Here is an 18,301-nt window from a genome sequence, read left to right as displayed (position 1 = left end):
CCGTGAGGCCCAGCTTTGCCTCGGCCAGACAATTACATCCAATTACTGCAGGGTTACAGCAGCAAAGCCCGTGCCTGCGTGCGGCCGGGCGCGTCCCGCGGGCTGGCCCCGTGTCCGAGCGGCCGCTCCTTTTTAGGCCGCGCCGGGCCCCTCTGCCGAGCCCAACCCGGGCCCGCCCCGAGCATGCGCCGCACCTTGTTTACCCCGCTCGGCGCGGTGCTGCCGCGGGCGGCCGGCAGGTGTCGCCCCACGCCCAGGAGAGCGGGCCCCGCTGGGCGGCCGCCAGGTGGCGCCTGCGCCCTCCATTCGCCCGCGAGCCGCCGAGCAGCGAACACCCCAAACAATCCCCAGCGCCGCCGCCAAATTAAATAACCCCGACCCGCCCGCGCCCCGCGCCCCCTCCGCGCCCACAGCCCGGCACCGGCCGGGACGGGCGCGCAGCCGGCGAGCCGCGCCGGGGATACGGGAGCGGAGCTGCGCGCCGGGGCCTCCTCGCTGCCTACGCCGACACTGGGCAAGGTAAGTTAGAAAATGGCGGCGAAGCTTCTGGAAGTTTGGCGGGGGGACACGGGATCGCGGAGCGCGGCGGCGATGAGAGGCCGGGCCAGGGCCCGCGGCGCCCGGGCCCGCACGGGGCGCCAGGCCGGCTAGCCGCGGGGACTGCGCGCAGCCAAGATGGAGGACGGTGGGGCCGAGCCGCGAAAACACTCCAGCCCCCCGCTTCCCCACCCCCCGTTCCCGGCGCGCCGCGGCGGGGAGGGGGGAGGTGAGCGGAGCACGAGTGAGGGAGCGAGAGGGCGCCGAAAGCGGCCCCCCTGCCCGCCCCGGCCCCCTTCCTCCTCCCCAGAGCCGGCCGCGGGCAGGCCGGGCCCGGCGCTCGGCGAGCTAAAATGGAGAACCGCCTTCTCCTCCTCCTCCTCCTCCCCCCTTCTGCCGAGCCGAGCAGGGGCTGCCGGCAAGATGGAGGACTCGGGCATTGTGTGCGTGGGGTGTGTGTGCGGGCGAGCCGGGCCGGGCCGGGCCGCTCGGGTGGGCAAGCCAGGGGGATGGGGTCGGGGCCCGAGCCGCGCTCGGGGGGAGCGCTGGGCCGCGCAGAGAAAATGGTGGGGCTGCTGCCGGTGCCCCGGGGTCGAATGTCGGGGGAGGCCGCGGGCAGGGGACTCGCACCCCTGACAGCGCTCCCTTCCCCCTGCTCCCCGCTGCCCAGCAGCCGAGTTCTTCCTTCCAGCCCGCTCCCGGCGGGTTCCCCGCGCAGGGAAGTGCCGAGGGATCGGGGTTTGTCTCCTCAGTCTCTTCCCAGAGCTGGGGAACTCTGGCTGCCCTTCCCCGTGGTTGCATAGGAGGGCTGGCGGAAGCGGGGCTCCTTCGGCCCAAGTGAGGACGTAGGTAGGGACTGACCTGCACCTTCCCCCCCCCGCCTCCATTCGCTGCCCCCCCGCCCCGGCGCCCAGCTCGGCGAAGGCCTTTGTGGGTCGAGTTTTCCCCTCCGAGTGACTTTGGCCGAGCTCCTCGGCTGCTGTCCGCTAAGAGGAAGAGTTGTGGCAGTTTCCGTTCGGCTTCCTTTATTTTTTTTATAAAGAAAGGGCGCTTGCCAACTTGTGCCGGGGACGCCCGATGCCGGGAGCCGCGTGTTGCTGGAACCCCGCTGGGCTCTCGCCGGCCCCGGTGGGGGAGGGGGGCAGGAGGAGGAGGAGGAGGAAGGAGAATGCTTCTTACTGGGGGGTTTTGGCGCCACTTTTGTTTTAGATAGTGCTCCTCTGCCCCCTCCTCCTCGGCACGCACTGAACTGAGCTGAACCCTGCCCAGGTAGGAAACGAGAGCTTTCCTGGTGTTTCTCTTTTCTGGGCGCTTATTTTTTCTACACGGATTTAAAAAATTAATATATATATATATAGATATACGTGTAGATATAAATAGTTGCTGCGGTTAGGGACGGAGGGACAGAGGAGTGAGCGGCCGCAGATGGCTGGGCTGGGAGGCCCTGTTTTCCGGGAATTCCTCTCCCTGCCCGAGCGCATCCCTTGGTGCTGGGCGTGCTGGCCTTGGGGGCCCGCACCGCTGTGCTCCCGGCCGCGCTGCCTCCATGCCTTCCTCTGTTCTGCTAGCGTTGTATAATCCGTCTACCCCGTGGAAATCCGGGACCCACCGACCTCAATTTTTTTTTTGCCCCTCTCTCCTCGCCCCCGCGAGCGGGCGTGGAAGCGATCGGGCTCTTCTGTCGCTGCTTTTATTTATTTATCGTACTGCCCGGGCCCGGCTCTCCTTTCTTGTGTTCCCACGGGATGCGGCGTTAGGAGGTGACACAAAGTTTCGATCACCGCCGAGTCCGGTGTTCTAGTTACTGAGGGGGAGTGTGTGGCTGGTTGTTTAGTTTGGAGTTGAGTTTTCTTGTTTTTTGTTTGTTTAGGGTTTTTTTTTCCGTTTGTTTTATTTTTTAATTACTTTTTGGCAGCCCGGGTAGCGCTGCTGCCCCCCCGCCTGCCCTCTCTGCCCGCGCTCGAAAGCTCTCCCTTCCCGTTCGCTCCCCGAGCCACACCCTGGCGTGTCCGGTCTCCCGAGGCGCCCGAGCCGCCGGTGTGACCCCGCGTTGTCGCTGCGCGGCCCGGGGCCGCCGCCCGGCGCGGTTGCGGGGGGGCCGTGCCGGCGCGGCCCGGGCGGGCGGGCGGTTGCCCAAGTGCGTCACGGCGGCCCCGCCGGGCCTGCTCGCCGCGCCTCGGGCCGCGCCCGCCGCCCATTGGCCGCCGCCGCGCGGGAGGCGGCCGCTTCCTCCGCGCCCGGCCGGGCCCCTCCGCTCCGCTCCCCGTCCCGCTGGCGCGGCTCGCCGGGCTGCTGGGAGGGAACCGCAGGAAAACGCCTTTTGGATCGCTTCTCTGGAAGCCTTTGCACGACCGCTTTCGGGCTCTCTGGGAGCTGTGTTGAATCCTGTGTTAAATGACCAAGATTGAGAGTGCCTAGGGTTTCCTACAGAGAGGGGTTGTTCTCCAAGAATAAGTCTCCCTGTTAAGTCTCCCTGTTAACTCTTGGCAGTTCCGTCCCCATTTGTGATTGATTACTTCTTTCTCGTTTGTAGTGCTTGCCCATTCGACGCAACTTTTTCTGTTTTTCATGGTCTCTTTTCTTTAAATCAGTAGTCTATTTATTATTATTCCTGGAGTATTTATCTGGTGTTGAACTCTCCTAAGACTTACCCATGTGCAGGCTGGCTGATTGTGTGCAGAGAAATAAATACCACGAGTGTTTGTGCAATTGACCATCATTAATCTCTGTCATCTTGGTATCACTTGTTCATTATCCTCAACTCATAATTTTGTGGATCTGTCTTCCTGGTGATCAGTCACAAACTCCATACCACAGATCTGGTATAGGGCTCGTTATTGGGTAACATAGTTTGTTTTCTTTTATGGCACAATAACAGTTTCATTGCTAAATGAAACAAGGTGTGAGAAATGCATTTCTTTTAACATTAACATGAATATTTTTTGCTGCTGAACGCCCTGGAGGTGAACGGGCTGGAATCCCCACACTGTTCTGCTTAATCAAAGACTAAAAAAACTTCAAAGTTATACAAAGGAGAAAAATATTGATTGAATCTCATCTCTGGCAAATAGATCTTGCTATGTAACTCATATGGCTCATGTTGGTCCTTCTTGACAAAACCAGTGACATTTCATTGTGTTGTCTACAGGTGGGCTTTGTGCAACCTGTGACACAACCCCCTGAATTTCTGTTGCTGTTGTTTGTATCAAGTTACCTGTGGTAAACTTTAAGTTGGCTGTTGTATAAGCTTGAATTCAACCAACCAAAAAACCCACAGGCATGGAACTGGGAGAGAGGAGAAACTTTAATTTTTCTGTGATGCTTCCTAGCCTTCAGATAACTTCCAAGTTATTACTTAGGCCAGTTATGCTTTTGGAGCTTTTTCATACATCTACAGTTTCAAGAAGATAATGCTGAATAAAGTCAATAACCAATGTAAGGATTTTTTAAACTTGTATTTAAGAAGTTAAGGTAAAATTTGTGTACAGGTCTCATCTTTCAGATATAAAGTCTTGATGTTTTGTGACTGAAAACAAATTAATTTGAGTTGATTTAAATCAAGGATTCTGTGATATTTGAATATATCTTTAAAAAACTGGGTTCTGTGAAGTGACAAAAAATTGCTATTTCATAGCTTATTTAAATACTTAGTTTAAAAATGCATTATGTTACTTGAATAGCATTCATTTTATAAATTGGACTATTCAGTTAGCTGGTTGGTAATCTAACTTAGATTCCATAAATATATCACATTTGAACTTTACGTGATCAAGTCTTTACACATTTGGAGTGAAATAATTTCCACTTGGAAGGAGTGTAAATAGAATTGTCAGTTAAATACTCTCTAGGTTTATTTCATCCCAGTATAACTTACCAACAGTAACTGAATTATAAAAAAATAAAGTAATGTAGACAGCTTCTCTTGAATATTACATGCTACTGCATTCTCCTGTAGAAAATAGCTGCAGGCAACAAACCACTTGAAAGTTCCTGCTCTTGGTGGTGGGAGCAACTGTGTTAGACTTAGTTAAGTCATGAAATGATGTTGGCACATCAAAGCTTTATAAACTTTTTAAAATTAGATTGCTCTTTGTCACTTATGGCTCAAATTTAGAATGATTCCAGAATCCTCGTTTGTCATTTTCATTTGTGGTCTTACTGTCTCAGTTGTTTTGCTGCAGGCAAATATTTTAGGAGAGATGAGCTTTTCTGAGACTTGTGTGCCAGTAAAAACAGGTTGTATGTTTTACAGAAACCTGAAATACTTCAGTTGATTATTTTCACCAAATGAATCCCAGAAAATAAGCAAATATTTCTGCTTGTTACTTGTGCTTGTTGGTTATGGTACTGGAATTCAGTGTTTTGTCAGGTGAGACAAGGTTTCCAACTTAGTGGGATCTCTTCCTACAGTGGCCATTTCTTCTCTGACTGATTTGAAAACTTAGAAGAATATTGTAGGTGTGAACTTCCAAAATGGTACTGTTGGGTTTTGGTGGTGGATGTTGTTTTGTTTTGTGTTGTTTGTTTGTTCCTCCTTTTTCCTCTTTTCTTTTTTTCGATGTGTGCAATTAAGAAAACATACTGGATAGAGGAATATGTTGTCGATGTGGTCTCTGTCAGGGAGATGTGAGAATTTCCAAGAGCATCATCTGGTTCAGTACTTGTTTTGTCATGGAAAGAAGTGATTGATAGCAGCCAGCCACATACCAGTTTAATACTCTTAAATAAAAGCTTTGCTCTCTTTCTCAGCATCACTTACAACATTCATATTCTGAAAGCTTCATCTTATATGAGGATCATTGACAAGAAGAGAGTGATAATCTAGTCCTTGGGAAACAGAGGTGAGCGGGCAATTGGAGTTTTAGGTAGGAAAAAAAGCTTGCACACAGCAAATATATTGAGGAATGGAAAGAGCTCTTTTTCACGTGCATCTCAAGAACTTAAATGGTGACATACCCTGTAGCTGTAGTTTCGATTCAGTGCCGTCCAGCGTTTTAGGTGATCTCCCTTTAAACTCAAAGGCTGAGTACAAACGGGAGTTCCTCAAGGTCCCGCAGTTCCTGGGTCATTGGCACCGGCAGTCGTGCGGCGTGGGCTGTTCCGGGGCTCCTTTTGCCTCCTGCCGCTGCCGTCCTTTGGCTCCGCGCAGAGGTGGAGCGGAACGGGCCGGGGGCGGAGGAACCGCCTGGTCCGGAGCGGGAGCCCCCCCGGCCGGCCGGGACCGGGCGCGGGGCGTGCCGGGCTGGCGGGGGTGCAGCGGCCGCCCCCGGTCCCCAGGGGGCGCCCCGGCGGCGGGGCCCGCACGGGGAGGGGGCGCGGGGGGCGGGAGCGCCTTGGGTCACCCTGGCCCTGTCACATCTGCGAACTGCAGCTCTCGGGGCAGCGTTCGTTCCCCTAAAGGCTGCTCTGAACAGTACACCAGTGAAGCTCTTCCACTCAGTGAACAGGTTTTGTGTTTGGAGATTGGTACAGTGACTTCAGTTGGCTTTTTATATTAGAAAAAAATCTGCTTTCAAAAAGTTCTGCATCTTTGTAGTTTAAGGGTAATAAGCCTTGAGATCTGATGTGACTTTTGACAAGGTCGAGTATTTATTTAAGAGTGATGTAGCAAAAACTCATTTTGAGAGTACAAGGTTAAAATTGTAGTTTTAATCCTATGCTGTTTTAACTAGAATTTAGTTTCATTAAATATTCTCATCTTGAAGTTCATAAAAATCTGGTGAAGTTGGAAATTAATTTTTTTGTGAGAATAAATACAAAGTAAGGGAAATACCTGAAGGTGACCCTCATTTAGATCATCACAGATAATTGGAGGACTGGTGTTGGTTTGTTGAAGTTGGGAAGCTTGTATCAAGAAAGATGTTTCAGTGTTTGGGGGTATCAACACATAAACTGTGGGTCTTTTTCTATATCTTGTCAGTTTGATGGGTGAGATCACTGAGACTAGACCAGAATTCTAGATTTAATGGGTTATGCCATTCCATTATTTCACAGAATACTCAATCAGTTTTTAGTTTTTAGTATTTCTGTATTTCCAAGTTTTCCACTGTTTAATTTTCCTAGATCTGTGAGATCTTGGGTAGAGAAGAGGGAAAGGAAAACCTTTCACAACATTTTCTGAGATCTGGCACCCAATTTTGGGGATAGGAATGTGGGAAAATTTGATCACCCAGGGTACCCCTGTGGCTTTCATGTGGCACCTGGGTTTTCCTAGCCTTTACTGGCTACAGATTTGCATGGAGGAGCCTAGGACCAGTCTCTATTTAAACCTGTTTATGCCAATTTGAGTCAGAAATGAAGGACAGGTAGGACTCGATTTGTGTGCAGCTATCTCTTGTGTTGAGGGAAAATAATTCAGTGGTCTGGTAGCTGCTTTGTCCATGTATATACTTCATTGTTGTCTATTCTGCACATTTTTTACTTGAGTAGCTAGCTATGATTTCTGCCTTTGGAAGGCTTATTTTTGTAAAAGAATATGATCAGAAGAGGGAGTAGATGTAAGAAGATTGGCATATATAGCAGGGTAGTTTGTGATCTGTGATTGAGAGGCTGATCACAATACCTACCCAAAAAAGTATCTGAGAACATGTGTTGGTTGGTTATGGGTTTCTTTGTGAAATTTTTTTTGGTAGGTAGGTGAATGGTTTATTTTCTTATGGCTCTGAATTTAATGGCTTATTAGTCCTGCCCTTACACAACATTATATGCATTTTACTTTTCTATGCTTTATTTCAGTAAATGTTAGTTATTATATTGGAGCAAGGGAATATGTGTGACACTAGAAATCATTTTGTTTCCTGCAGCAGGTTTTTGTTACTGCTTCTGTATAGCTCTAGAGAGGAAAGTATTTTTGTATCTGTTCAAGGGTTGATAGAACAAGCTGATGACTTCTGCTTGTGTTTTGAAAAAGGTCTCAAAAGGTGCCTATTGCCACGTAATGGATCTCTCTGCAGTGGTTTAGATTTATAAGAATTATAGCTGAAATTTTATGGTTTCCTATTAACAAAATAATGAATCTGAATATACTGGCATTTCAGAAAAGACAAAATATTCCTGAAATTACTGACTATTTAAAAAAGTAACAACTTAGGTATGCATATTTTATTTAGTTGTGGTTGCATTCCAAATCTGGCTTTGGAGTTGCTGCAAAGCTTTGGTGAGATGCTGCTTAGCTTGTGGCCCGTGGGTGAGAGCTGTGGGTGATGTGGAGGACACCTGACCCTACCTGCAGGCTCCATCAGCTTTCTCCCTGCTCCCCTCAGTCCCTCAGTGCAGGCCCCGTGTGCTGAGCAGTGCCCGATGCTGCTGGGAGGGTGTGTGCTGTGCTTGGTGAGGTCACACAGCAAAGAGGACTTCATGCAGGTATTTTCCTATTGCTTAGGCCAGGGAACTGACTGCAAAGAGGTGGGCATTGTTGATGGGGACTAATGTTGCAGTTCTTGGTTGTGGCTGGATTGCAGTTTTTTACTGAAAAAAGGATTTCAGCCTCAGTTTTAAGGCCTTCCTTGCAGCATCCTATCTGGGTAAAAGAAAATTGACTTCTACTTTGTTTACAAATAAAAATAAGCTGTACAAGCTAAGGCTTTTTCAGTCTTTCAAGTTATTACCTATTATTCCTTTATGTAAAACTTTTGGTTCATCCCTTAATAAGAATCAACAGAAAATTTGGACAATATCAAGTCTTAGTAAGCAGATAATAAGCAAGTGATATAATTGGTTGTTTTTTTTTTCTTTTTTGGTCAGAGTATAATGTTCTGGCAAGGAGAGTTCATTATAAGTAGAGTTTGTATGGAGTAAGGATGTGAATATTGAAGGTCTGTATTTTTTCATCTCTTATTTTTTTAATGTGCTGTGGGTATTTGAATGTATAGATTACTGAAGTACCAAAAATCCCCAATGTAAGTCATAAATATGAAGAACACAGCTTCATAATTAATGCATGCATTTGAGGTGTCTGGTTTTCAATTTGAAGGTGACTGACTGACAGGAATCCTGGAATAAGACATTTTTTATAATTATGGATGTGGTGGTGAACTAATTTAATTTGTGTAAGATGGTGGTGCATCCTGACCACTGGCCATTTCACTTCTGATTTTCTTGGAAACAGAGGACTGATTATGATGATGTTCTTTCCAAGGAAGGAAACTGGGAAGGCTTGATCAAGCCTTTTTTTTCAAAGCAAGAATGACCAGTGGCTACAGTCTGTATATCATGTGGCAGAGCTGTGCTTGCAGCAGGGAAATAGAGAATTGATATATTATGTTTTGATTTAGGGTAAAGAATACAATTTAAATATATTTGAACAAGAAAGATGATCATATTAATAATTTAAGATTAACATAAGAATTTGTAAAACATGGCTGGTTTGTACTATTTGGGGATGGGAACAGTATCCTTGCAGGGAAGGTCCAGTTTGTTGGTGTGTGGCTATGTACTATTTTTGTTGTTTCTTATGTAGCTGTTTGGACAACTGTATCCAAAATGCTTTGTTTTAACACCACATGAAATAAAGCTTTGCGTAATGAATGCACAGTTGCTTCCTAGAAGTGATGCCACAATGGAAGAATTGTGTTCTTGGTCCCAGAATTGCTTAGGTGGGAATGGAGCCCTGGAGGTCTGATCCAGCCTTCTCCTTAAATCTTGTCCTGTAAGGCCACTTGTCAAGTTTTGAATGTCTCAGAGGATGAGGTTAAGTTTCTCAATGTCTCTGGCAATCTTTTAGGCTGTTCCTATTGGAAGTTTCTTCTTTATTTCAGATTGTAAAGTTATCTAAAATTCCTGAGAAGATTCATGTTTTTCACCCCCAGTATATGTTTAGAAAGTATCCTTTGATGTGGGAGGATTGGAGCTCTAATGTCCTGATTTAGAGCTGGTGATAGATTTTGCTGGGAATTTTAGAAGAAGAGTCAGGTAAATGGCTACTGAATGGCTTTTTGGTACCTACTTTTCCCTCTTTTTCCATGTGCTCTATTTATCCTTCTTCTGTCTGTGCTCAGGCTTCACTTATTCTGTCTGACAAAGTCTTGCAAATAAAACTTCCTTTCCTGAGCATTTACCTGTTCACTTAAGTGCCATTCCTACACTAATCAAAATGATTCTTCTTGCAGTTTTCATATTTAAGCAGTGATATTTTTATTCCTTCTCATAAGTATTATTTCTAGAGATCTACAGTTCATTTGAAACTATGGTAACCAGAAAGGAAAGCTGCACAAGTATCTCTCTTGGATCTGTGGCATAGGTCTGTTGTTACTTGCCTAATAAACAATTGACTAAAGAAAGGTGAAACTGGCTTTTGCATGTTGATTTATCAAATGTAGAAATGGTTTAACAAGGCAAATGCTTCAATAACACTGGAAAATGTTTGGGTTTTCTTCCCCACTCAAGTACATTTATTTTCAATATTCTACATTTAAGCTGTTCTTGTTTTATTAAGTGTGCTTCCCTTCAACTAGTTTTGATAAGTTCTGTTTTCAAAACTGATACATATTAGTATTTGATTAATTTAAAAATGTTTATCAATTAAAAGGTATTGCTGATGCAGTGACATATTTATTGTATTACCACTCTGCTATGAAACAAACCAGAATTTGTACACATGAGCTGTACAGATGAGATGTGACTTGACAGTTGAAATATAATTTTAAAAAAATCAGCTTTTAGGAATTTTATTTATCTTGCTGCATTGCATTGTCTCTGTTATACTGCTCAATTTCTATTTGGCAAAACAGTGATTTTATTAAAGTTAGCTTAGAGCCTCAGAGCAGTACTTAGTGCTAAGTAGAAATTTTCAAAGGTGGCAAGACAGATTGTTTACATCAATATGATATAAAAATGTCAAAAACATTTTTAGACACTTTCAGTTCAATAGCATTGGATAAAAGAAAATACAGAAAGTCATCCTCTTCATGTACAGTAGGGTACTCATTAAGATTCTTCCTATTCCCCCCAAATGCTGTAACAGTCTCTGTAAAATTGAATTCTCAAGGGTTTCCTTTTTGTGCCAAGAGGCTGTAAACTGCAAAGCATACCTTGCATTCAAAACTGGTTAGAGAAGTTTTGTTTACAAGAGAGGATTTATGCATTATTGCAAGAGCCTACAAATGGGTTTGGTCTTCCCCTATCTCCAGTGAAGGGAAGCATGGAAAAATTCAGATGGTTCTTTTGGATGCATGATTGACTCAATGTTCCTGGGAACTTGGGAATTTAAGAAACTTACTGAAGTTTTTCAGTTCCTTTACAATAAGCATTATCTGTTAGTGTATAAGGAGTTAAGCATCCTGGGAGAGGAAATGGGATTACTATGATAAAGGAAAATAGAGCAAGAAAGATAGGAAAGGTAGGAATGTGGAAGAAAATGGGGATGAATACTAGAGCCATTTCAAAAGTACCTTGTGTGTCCAGTTCTATCATCTTCTCTTTTTTATTCTGTTGTGGAATATGCTGGCATTGAGTTATTAGATACATACAGTACAAGTAAATGCTTTAATGTAAAAACTTAATCTTGGAATACATTGCCAGATGTGGAAAGGTGCAGATGTTTGTTTTGAATGTTTAATTTTTGAATGCCAAACTATCAAACATTTCAAGGCTTTTTGAATGGGATTTGGAGGGAGAACTCAAACTGGCAATCTGTTGAAAACAGTTTTTTCTGTCAGGGTAGTTGGTGGAGAGACTAGTTACTTCATTGATATGAAAGAACAGCATGGAGCAGTTATGTAACTAGGTAATTTTTCAAGATAACGTCACGTGCAGAGTTTCCTCTCTCATTCATAGTGTTCTTCCTTCCACACTTGTTCACTTCAAGCTACTGAAGATGAGTCTTCCCATTCACAGGGCAGTTCCATGAGTAGGTGCTGCTGCTGGGTGGTTCTGTCTCTGTGTCCTGATCCCCTGCTCTGTTGTAGCCTTGTGCCTGTGTTTTATGGCCACTTGAGCCCTACAGGTGAACTGGTTTAAGGAGCTAGATTCTGAAAAAAAGTATTTTTCTGTGGGTTAAATTCCTTTGAAGTCAAATGTGTGCTGCTTCTGCATGAAAGAGGATATTGCAGCTTCTGGCTGGTAAGAATACAGAAATACTCAGTATTTCAGTAGTTGAAGTGCTTTAGCACTTACCTTGTTCAACAGTAGTAGCAATCTCTTCTGTTACTGTAGAGCCAGGAAAAGGAAACTTTATTCCTGCTGTCATCTACTTTTCCACCTGGTCTTACTCATAAAAACCAGGCTGGCATGCCAATTGCAAAAGTAGCTCTCTAATCTCTGCAGTGATCTCCATTTTATCTTTTTTTTCTTCCCCTGAACTGTTGCAAAGTCTGTCACAGATCAATTAGAACTCCGCAAGGAAATTCAGGACTGTGGTTGATTTACATTAATTTATGCCGGCAGGAGGATGATGTACATTTTTCTCTGGTTTCAGTCTGTGTGCTGGTTAGAAGTTGTGCAGGTGTTACTGGGAATAAGATGGAAGGGCTAAGAGAAGATTTTAAGAACAGTTGCAGAAGATTTTTCTTGCAGCTTTGGCATGGTTAATCAGATGCTGTTGTAAAAACCCTGCTAGACCTCCTCCTTCAGCTGGATGCTTACCAGCCTGCTGTGGTTAGATCTTATTATGAGCCTTTGCACTCTTGAGTTTTCTGTGGTTCCTGGAAGCTGCAGTGCCAGTTCTATACATGAGGTCTGGCTTTGGCCTGTTCACAGAGCATGGACCATGCTCTGCAATCCTCTGAAGTCCCATCCCTCCTAGCTTTGGAGATTTTTGGGGCATCCTGAGGCTACAGGATGGTCTTATCTCGAAGAGCACCTGATAATTAAATCAGACATACCCTTTTTTAATCTTGTAAAGTAATAATATTGTCCTTCAGAAATATTGCAAAATGCCTGAACATGCTCTGTGCCTCTCCTCTTTACCTCACTTTTGGCACAATTTAGACCATTTTGTTTTCTTCCATTCTTGGAAGAAAGCTTGTAGAGTGTTTTTTGCAGCATGGGATCCTAGCTAAGAAGGTGCTGGCTTTCTTTACATGTTTGGGAAGAACTTTGCTCTTGAATGATCAGAAGCTAATACATTGTGATTCATTGCCTAAATCCTCACCATTTTAGATTTTAAATCTGGGAAAACTAGTCTGCTCTAGACAGAACTGTGATGTATTGAAAATAAGATTCTATAAGAAAATCAAACTGACACCTACATTGTAGGCTGACTTTGCTTTGTGAAGTTGTAATCTGGTCAGGAATACTAGGCAACAGGAAAGTCATATTTACAAGATGTTTGGAGTTCTGCAGATCATTTCAGGTTGTACAGAGGATTAGAGAGATGTGGGTTGTTCAGCATGCGTTTATATAAGCTGTGTTGGAACAGGAGTTTCTTTTTTGGTGTTGGAATTTGTAGCAGGCAGTGGGCATTGGTTCTCCCCAGTTCTGCAGGTGCTCCTTAGAAGGGCTGTTGTGAATATAGCTGCAGTTGCCTGAGCTCTCTGTTTCTCCTTACTGCTGTTGAAATGTTTCTGTGGGACTTCCCTGCTTGGAAGCATGCCAGAATGAGTGTGTGGGAAGACTTAATACTGGCTACTTACATAGCATTTTGTATGTTCAAACTCTTCTGCAAATATTAACTAATCTTGATTTAACATTTGAGCCTAATTTCTGTCAGTATAAATCAATAACAGGCAGTTATGACCCCTATTTTTTTATGTCAAATGAACAAAATACTGTAACTAGAATAGTAAGAATAATCTGTATCATCTCATTAACATAGCATTTTTTGTCACTGTACCCTTCTGGTTTCACGTGGTGTAGAGAAGAGTTACTGATGGAGTGCAGTGCTGCTCTTCAGGAGGTCTCTGCATTGTAGGATGCTGACTGTGGGAATGAATTGCATTGTGTTCATTTTGTGTGTGGTATTTCAAGCTCTTCTGTGTTGGTTTTTGTTTCTGCAGTATTAAGGTTTATTTCTTTCCAGTCTGGGGAGCTGTAGCATATTCATAACAAGTAATGCTGTGAGAATAATGTTCATTCTGAGCTTGCTGCTTAAGAGCTATCATTCATCTAAAAATGTATAGTTAGGTTGAAAATTCCTGTAAAAGTTACTAAGGTTTACCCTACTTGTGTTTTGGCACTGTAAATGCCAGTTTTCAGTTAACTGGTATTTATTAAATGGAACTGCTATGACAAATTCATTAAGCTGGTAGTGTTTTAATTACTGTAAGGTTCTTGCAGCACCAAACCTAAAGCAGCTGGGGATGTTTTTATTGGAGTCCCATATTTTACTTTGAAAATTACTGTCACATTGTTTTTGTGGATGCTGTTGATCAGCTCTAAATGACTACTGTGATGTAGGGAATTGTTTTGCTGCAGCAGTGTATAAAATATCAGCATATGGATTTCAAACAGATTTATAATTAATAAAAATGTCCCTTCTGAGTGGCAGTTTTTGCAGATAGTTTGTTTTAGTTTATGTTAGCCGGATTTTCTACAGCTTCTTTTTATTTTGAAGAGATAATAAAATAGTTTTCTTCATGTAATTTACAACTGTAGTTTGCATGAAGTGATAAATGTGTGTTTTTGCCATTTGGATTGGATATGTTTTCATGTTAAACATCCTTTTAAAATGTGGCCTCAATTCTGGCTTAAGTGTTAAGATTTTGTCATTCCAGTTTTGCTTTGTGAGTTAAACATGAAATAGGTTTATACAGTGAATTGCATGCTGGAAAGAGAGTGGATTAATAGGAGGAAATATTGAGGTCAGGGTCCTTAGCATAGGTGTGGTTGTGTGCTAAACCAGCTCCTTTTTTGCACCACAGCTGGCCTGGACACTCTGCCATTGTATTGGGCTCCATCTTGGAGACACTCAATGAAGTGGTGGATTGGGTTTATTTGTCTTAAACTTTTAACAGAGAATTTAAAGAGAAATTTCCTAAGTTAGTGAAAATTTTCTTTTCATTTGTAATAGCATTATTTGTAGAAACTACACAGATCAATGAAGAAAATAATTGGAATGAGAACTAGTTCTCATTACATACTCATGGAGTATTGAACTACTCAGTAGTGAATGCTCTCTGTGTTGGAATAAAGCTGCTCCTGGCTTTGCATGGACAAATGGTAGATTCTGATCATATCTCATGTGTTGAAGTAACTTTGTAGTAGTAATGGAGTAGAGAACCTAGATGAGACCACTTCAGGTTGTACTTGGTAAAATGAGTTAGTGGTTCATTTTTCTGCAGGAATTAAACAATTTCCTATTTCTGTCACATTTCTGCTGCTTTCATTGCCATTTTATGTAGGCTTTAGGCAAAGGTGGTCAACTGTTGGTTTATCAGAACATTGACTTTATTCAGACAGCACAAACCAGAGCGAGTTAAGAATTTTCATTACTGTGGGAAAAACAGCATGTGGGGCCAGGCTTTTCTGTTTCATAGCTGGCTAGGTACCACTTGGTACAGGCCCTTGGGTGTTGTACTAAATATTCCTCATGGTGCCATGGCCAGAGAGAGTAGGCTGGATTTGGAGCAGGGTATGGCAACTTCTAAAGCAGTTGTAGCTACCAGAACAGAACAGACATCTCTGTTTGCTTTTGATGGAATTGGACAGTTGATTTTGTCTGCCATAGTGTCTCACTGACTTTCAAAAGAGCTGTTCTGCACCAGCCACAGGACTCTTTTGTTGAGCCAGCTCAGCTTATTAAACTGTTGGAAAGCTAATTTATTTGAAAAGAAATTAATAGATTGTTGCTCAACAAAGAGTATGACAAGTGCCCTTGACTATGAAGTATAGCCAGAAGTAAGTGCAAGAAGGGGGCAGTGGGACAGCTCTTTTTTCCAGTAGCAACTCCTCTATTTTATTGTATTATCAAGCTACTATGATTATTGTTTGTAGTTTTGTTCATTATTTAGCAAAAAAGAGGATAGTTAAAGCAATCTCTTCAAATACTGGTATAAATGTTGAATCACTTAGTTGATAAGTGAAAGGAATAACAGAATAAAATTTGAAATAACTAGATTTTGGCCAAATTGTTACTGTTGAACAGCTTCCTTTGCTGCAGGTCAGTGGCAAGTTGAGAAGGTGTAGAAAAGGCAAAGATTGTGAAATAGGGAGGTAAGTGGGAATGGTGGAAATGCTTAAGTTGTAGACTGCATTTTGTATAATATGTTTTATATTCTCAGTATTCAATAATAGTGGTGTAAAGCCTTTTAACTGCTGGAGGGCATGATGGTTTAAAATTTTTAGATTTGGTAGCTTCTGTACAAAATACTTAATAACAATACATAACAATTTAGAGTTGAAGGGTTTGTTTCATAGGTCATATATTGGACTGGTGTACTACAGTATCATAGAACATAGTCATGAGTCTTAGAATCATGGGGATATCTGTGTTACTTCTATTTAAGTGGTTCTCTGGAGCCACTAATCTGGGAATATATTGTAGTCCAAATGAAATGGAGGAGGATTCTTCACGTGTTTTGGGGAACCTGTAAATGGCTGAATTAATCTGTTAGATATCAAACAGTATAAGCTGCATATTGCTGTAAAATCACTGCTGTTGTGGGCATCATGCAAAACTTTAATTATTGCAATTGTCACATCCTGAAATAGTATATTGTAGCAAATCAGAAGTTTTTATCTTCTATGGTAATAAACAACAGGCAAAAAAGTTACTTAAAAATGTGTTTCACCCGTGTTGTTACTAAATCCTCAAATCTTGAGAAAGTGATGCTAAGGAATGTCTGTCTATGGATATACATGGAATGAGTTCAAAAGGAGAACAAAATAGGTTGTTTATGTTAAGAGAAACATGAATGGCTGAGAAATAGAGTTGCCAAAAGTGGTAAGAAAACACTGGTTTAGACTATTTTAATGATAAAGTATAATGATAAATCAGCATTGAAGAAGATGCAGACTCATGGCAATAAGGAGTGTCTTTAAGGAAAATGTAGTTGGGCATATACTACATTATTTTGGTTTGTTTTAGTCTATATTTGTTCTACTGGACAAATAAGGTGTTTACTTTTGGAGATACTTGGTCCTACTCTTATAAGTTAAGGTTTCTATTTCAAAAATACTATTGTATTTTAATTCTTTAGTGACTTTTGAAGCTGTGTTCTCTACGTGTCTTCTCTTTCTGCATTCTTGACATCTTTTCCTCCAAAGCACAAAATTCAACTGGTACTATGTAAAGGAAAGGTTTCCATTGTCTGTAATACTGCTTTTAGTATTGCTTCAGACTTTTTAAAATTATAAAATAATTAACTATCATATTTAGTGCCCACCTCTTGTGCTTAAGGCCTGGCAGCACTCTTAAGTGTCAGTAAATCAAAAATGCCACACCTACATGTTAGGAAGATGCTGACTTATTCTTCCTATGCTGACTTCTTCTTCCTGTTGGTAAAATCAGTCTGTAATCCAGCAGGTTTAATGATGGATCACATATCTTCTGTCCAGGACAGGTCTGGTTAATGCAGAATTGCAGAAATGTGGTTGTGGGCCTCAGTCTTAGGGACATCAGGGTTTTGTGAGTGTGTGATCTGGTACTGGTTTGTACTTGTCCAGGTATAAACACTTGTGGTATCACTGTCAAAGGACTCCTGGGTGTGCTTGTGTGTCTTGTTGGCACAGAAGGCAGATGCTCATGCAGAAGCCTGGAAGATGGTGTGATTGAAGTATCATGCTGCAATTTTTGACTGTCTCGTAAATTAATCTGTGTTCAGACTCCTTGGTGGCTCAGTTTTGGAGTGAGATGGTTTTTGTTCAGAAAATTCCGTGCGGTAGCTTGGAACAGGCTGGGTTATTGTTCCCCTGAGTGCTGTTGCTTGGGGACTGTGGATGTTGACACTAGAGGTGGGCATACCTGTTGTGTGCATTGTCTCCTTGTATTGCATCATGGGGTACAAAATGAAATTCATAGGTTGTATTGTTGTTGAACTTCCTAATAACTGTGAAGTGTTACTAGACTACTAAACTGCTCTTCATTGAGAGCTTAATTAAAACAAAGACAAAAGATACTACAGAAAAGCCTAATTTTACTTAAAGAATACTAATTTTACTTAATAAATACTGAAATATATGGTAGGTAAATACAGTCCATTTCATAATGGCAGAATATTGATCTTCTGATCATAATTTGGTAGCAGTTACTTTCCTGAAGTAATTCTTTACCATACCATTTTAATTTTTTCCTCCTGCTCGCTCATTCCTGCCCCCAGATATTTAGGTTTATGATTAGCATCTGTCATTTAACACTGTTAACTCCTCTGTCTTCTGGAATTCTCTGCAAGACACGGTAGTGCTGCCCTATTTAATTGCATTAAATTTTTTTCTTGCATTGATGTTTGCTAATTCATCTCATGAGGTAAGTGGTCTTTGGAGTAACAAGTAGGAAGGGGGGAGTTGTCAGTAATGGAGATGAAGGCTAATGGGTGCACATCAACCACTGCCACTGACAAGGCATAAGAACTCTACCAGGACCTTTTAAAAAAATCTGCTAAACCAGAGGAAGTGTAAGGGGCACCCTGGGGCTTTGGGGACCTGTTCATTGCTATGGAATAGACTTGATCACTTAATACCAGTTAGGGCAAAAGACTGGAAAGGGAGAAATAAAGTATTTTCCCTGATTTGGTCACTCATAATTCTTTAGCTAGGTGTGCAGTTTCCTGTGCAGTGTTACAAAGGATTTTTAAATTTTTTTTTAAGAAAACATTTTAGGCTTCTACAGATAAGCCTACCTGTAAGATTGTGAAGGCCCACAATCTTCTTAGTCATGAATTCAAGTTCATAA

General features: G+C 42.8%; 1 protein-coding gene across 6 annotated transcripts in view; it reads left to right on the top strand.

Annotated features, from left to right (window-relative positions):
• The first annotated feature begins 283 nt into the window (after positions 1-283).
• STAG2 (STAG2 cohesin complex component) overlaps positions 284-18,301 on the top strand; it is a 72,913-nt gene continuing 54,895 nt past the window's right edge. For 2 of the 6 annotated variants that reach the window (XM_077186059.1, XM_077186058.1), the window contains exon 1: positions 284-519. The gene's annotated coding sequence lies outside the window, so the exon portion shown is untranslated. Of the gene's footprint in view, positions 520-1,541; positions 1,807-18,301 lie in introns of those variants that run through there. The other 4 variants (XM_054641625.2, XM_054641627.2, XM_054641626.2 and 1 more) reach the window with 4 other exon arrangements.

The sequence above is a fragment of the Agelaius phoeniceus genome, chromosome 14 (assembly GCF_051311805.1).
Source record: "Agelaius phoeniceus isolate bAgePho1 chromosome 14, bAgePho1.hap1, whole genome shotgun sequence".
NCBI lineage: Eukaryota > Metazoa > Chordata > Aves > Passeriformes > Icteridae > Agelaius > Agelaius phoeniceus.
Note: the sequence above shows the minus strand (reverse complement) of the source record. Positions and strands in the feature narration are given on the sequence as shown.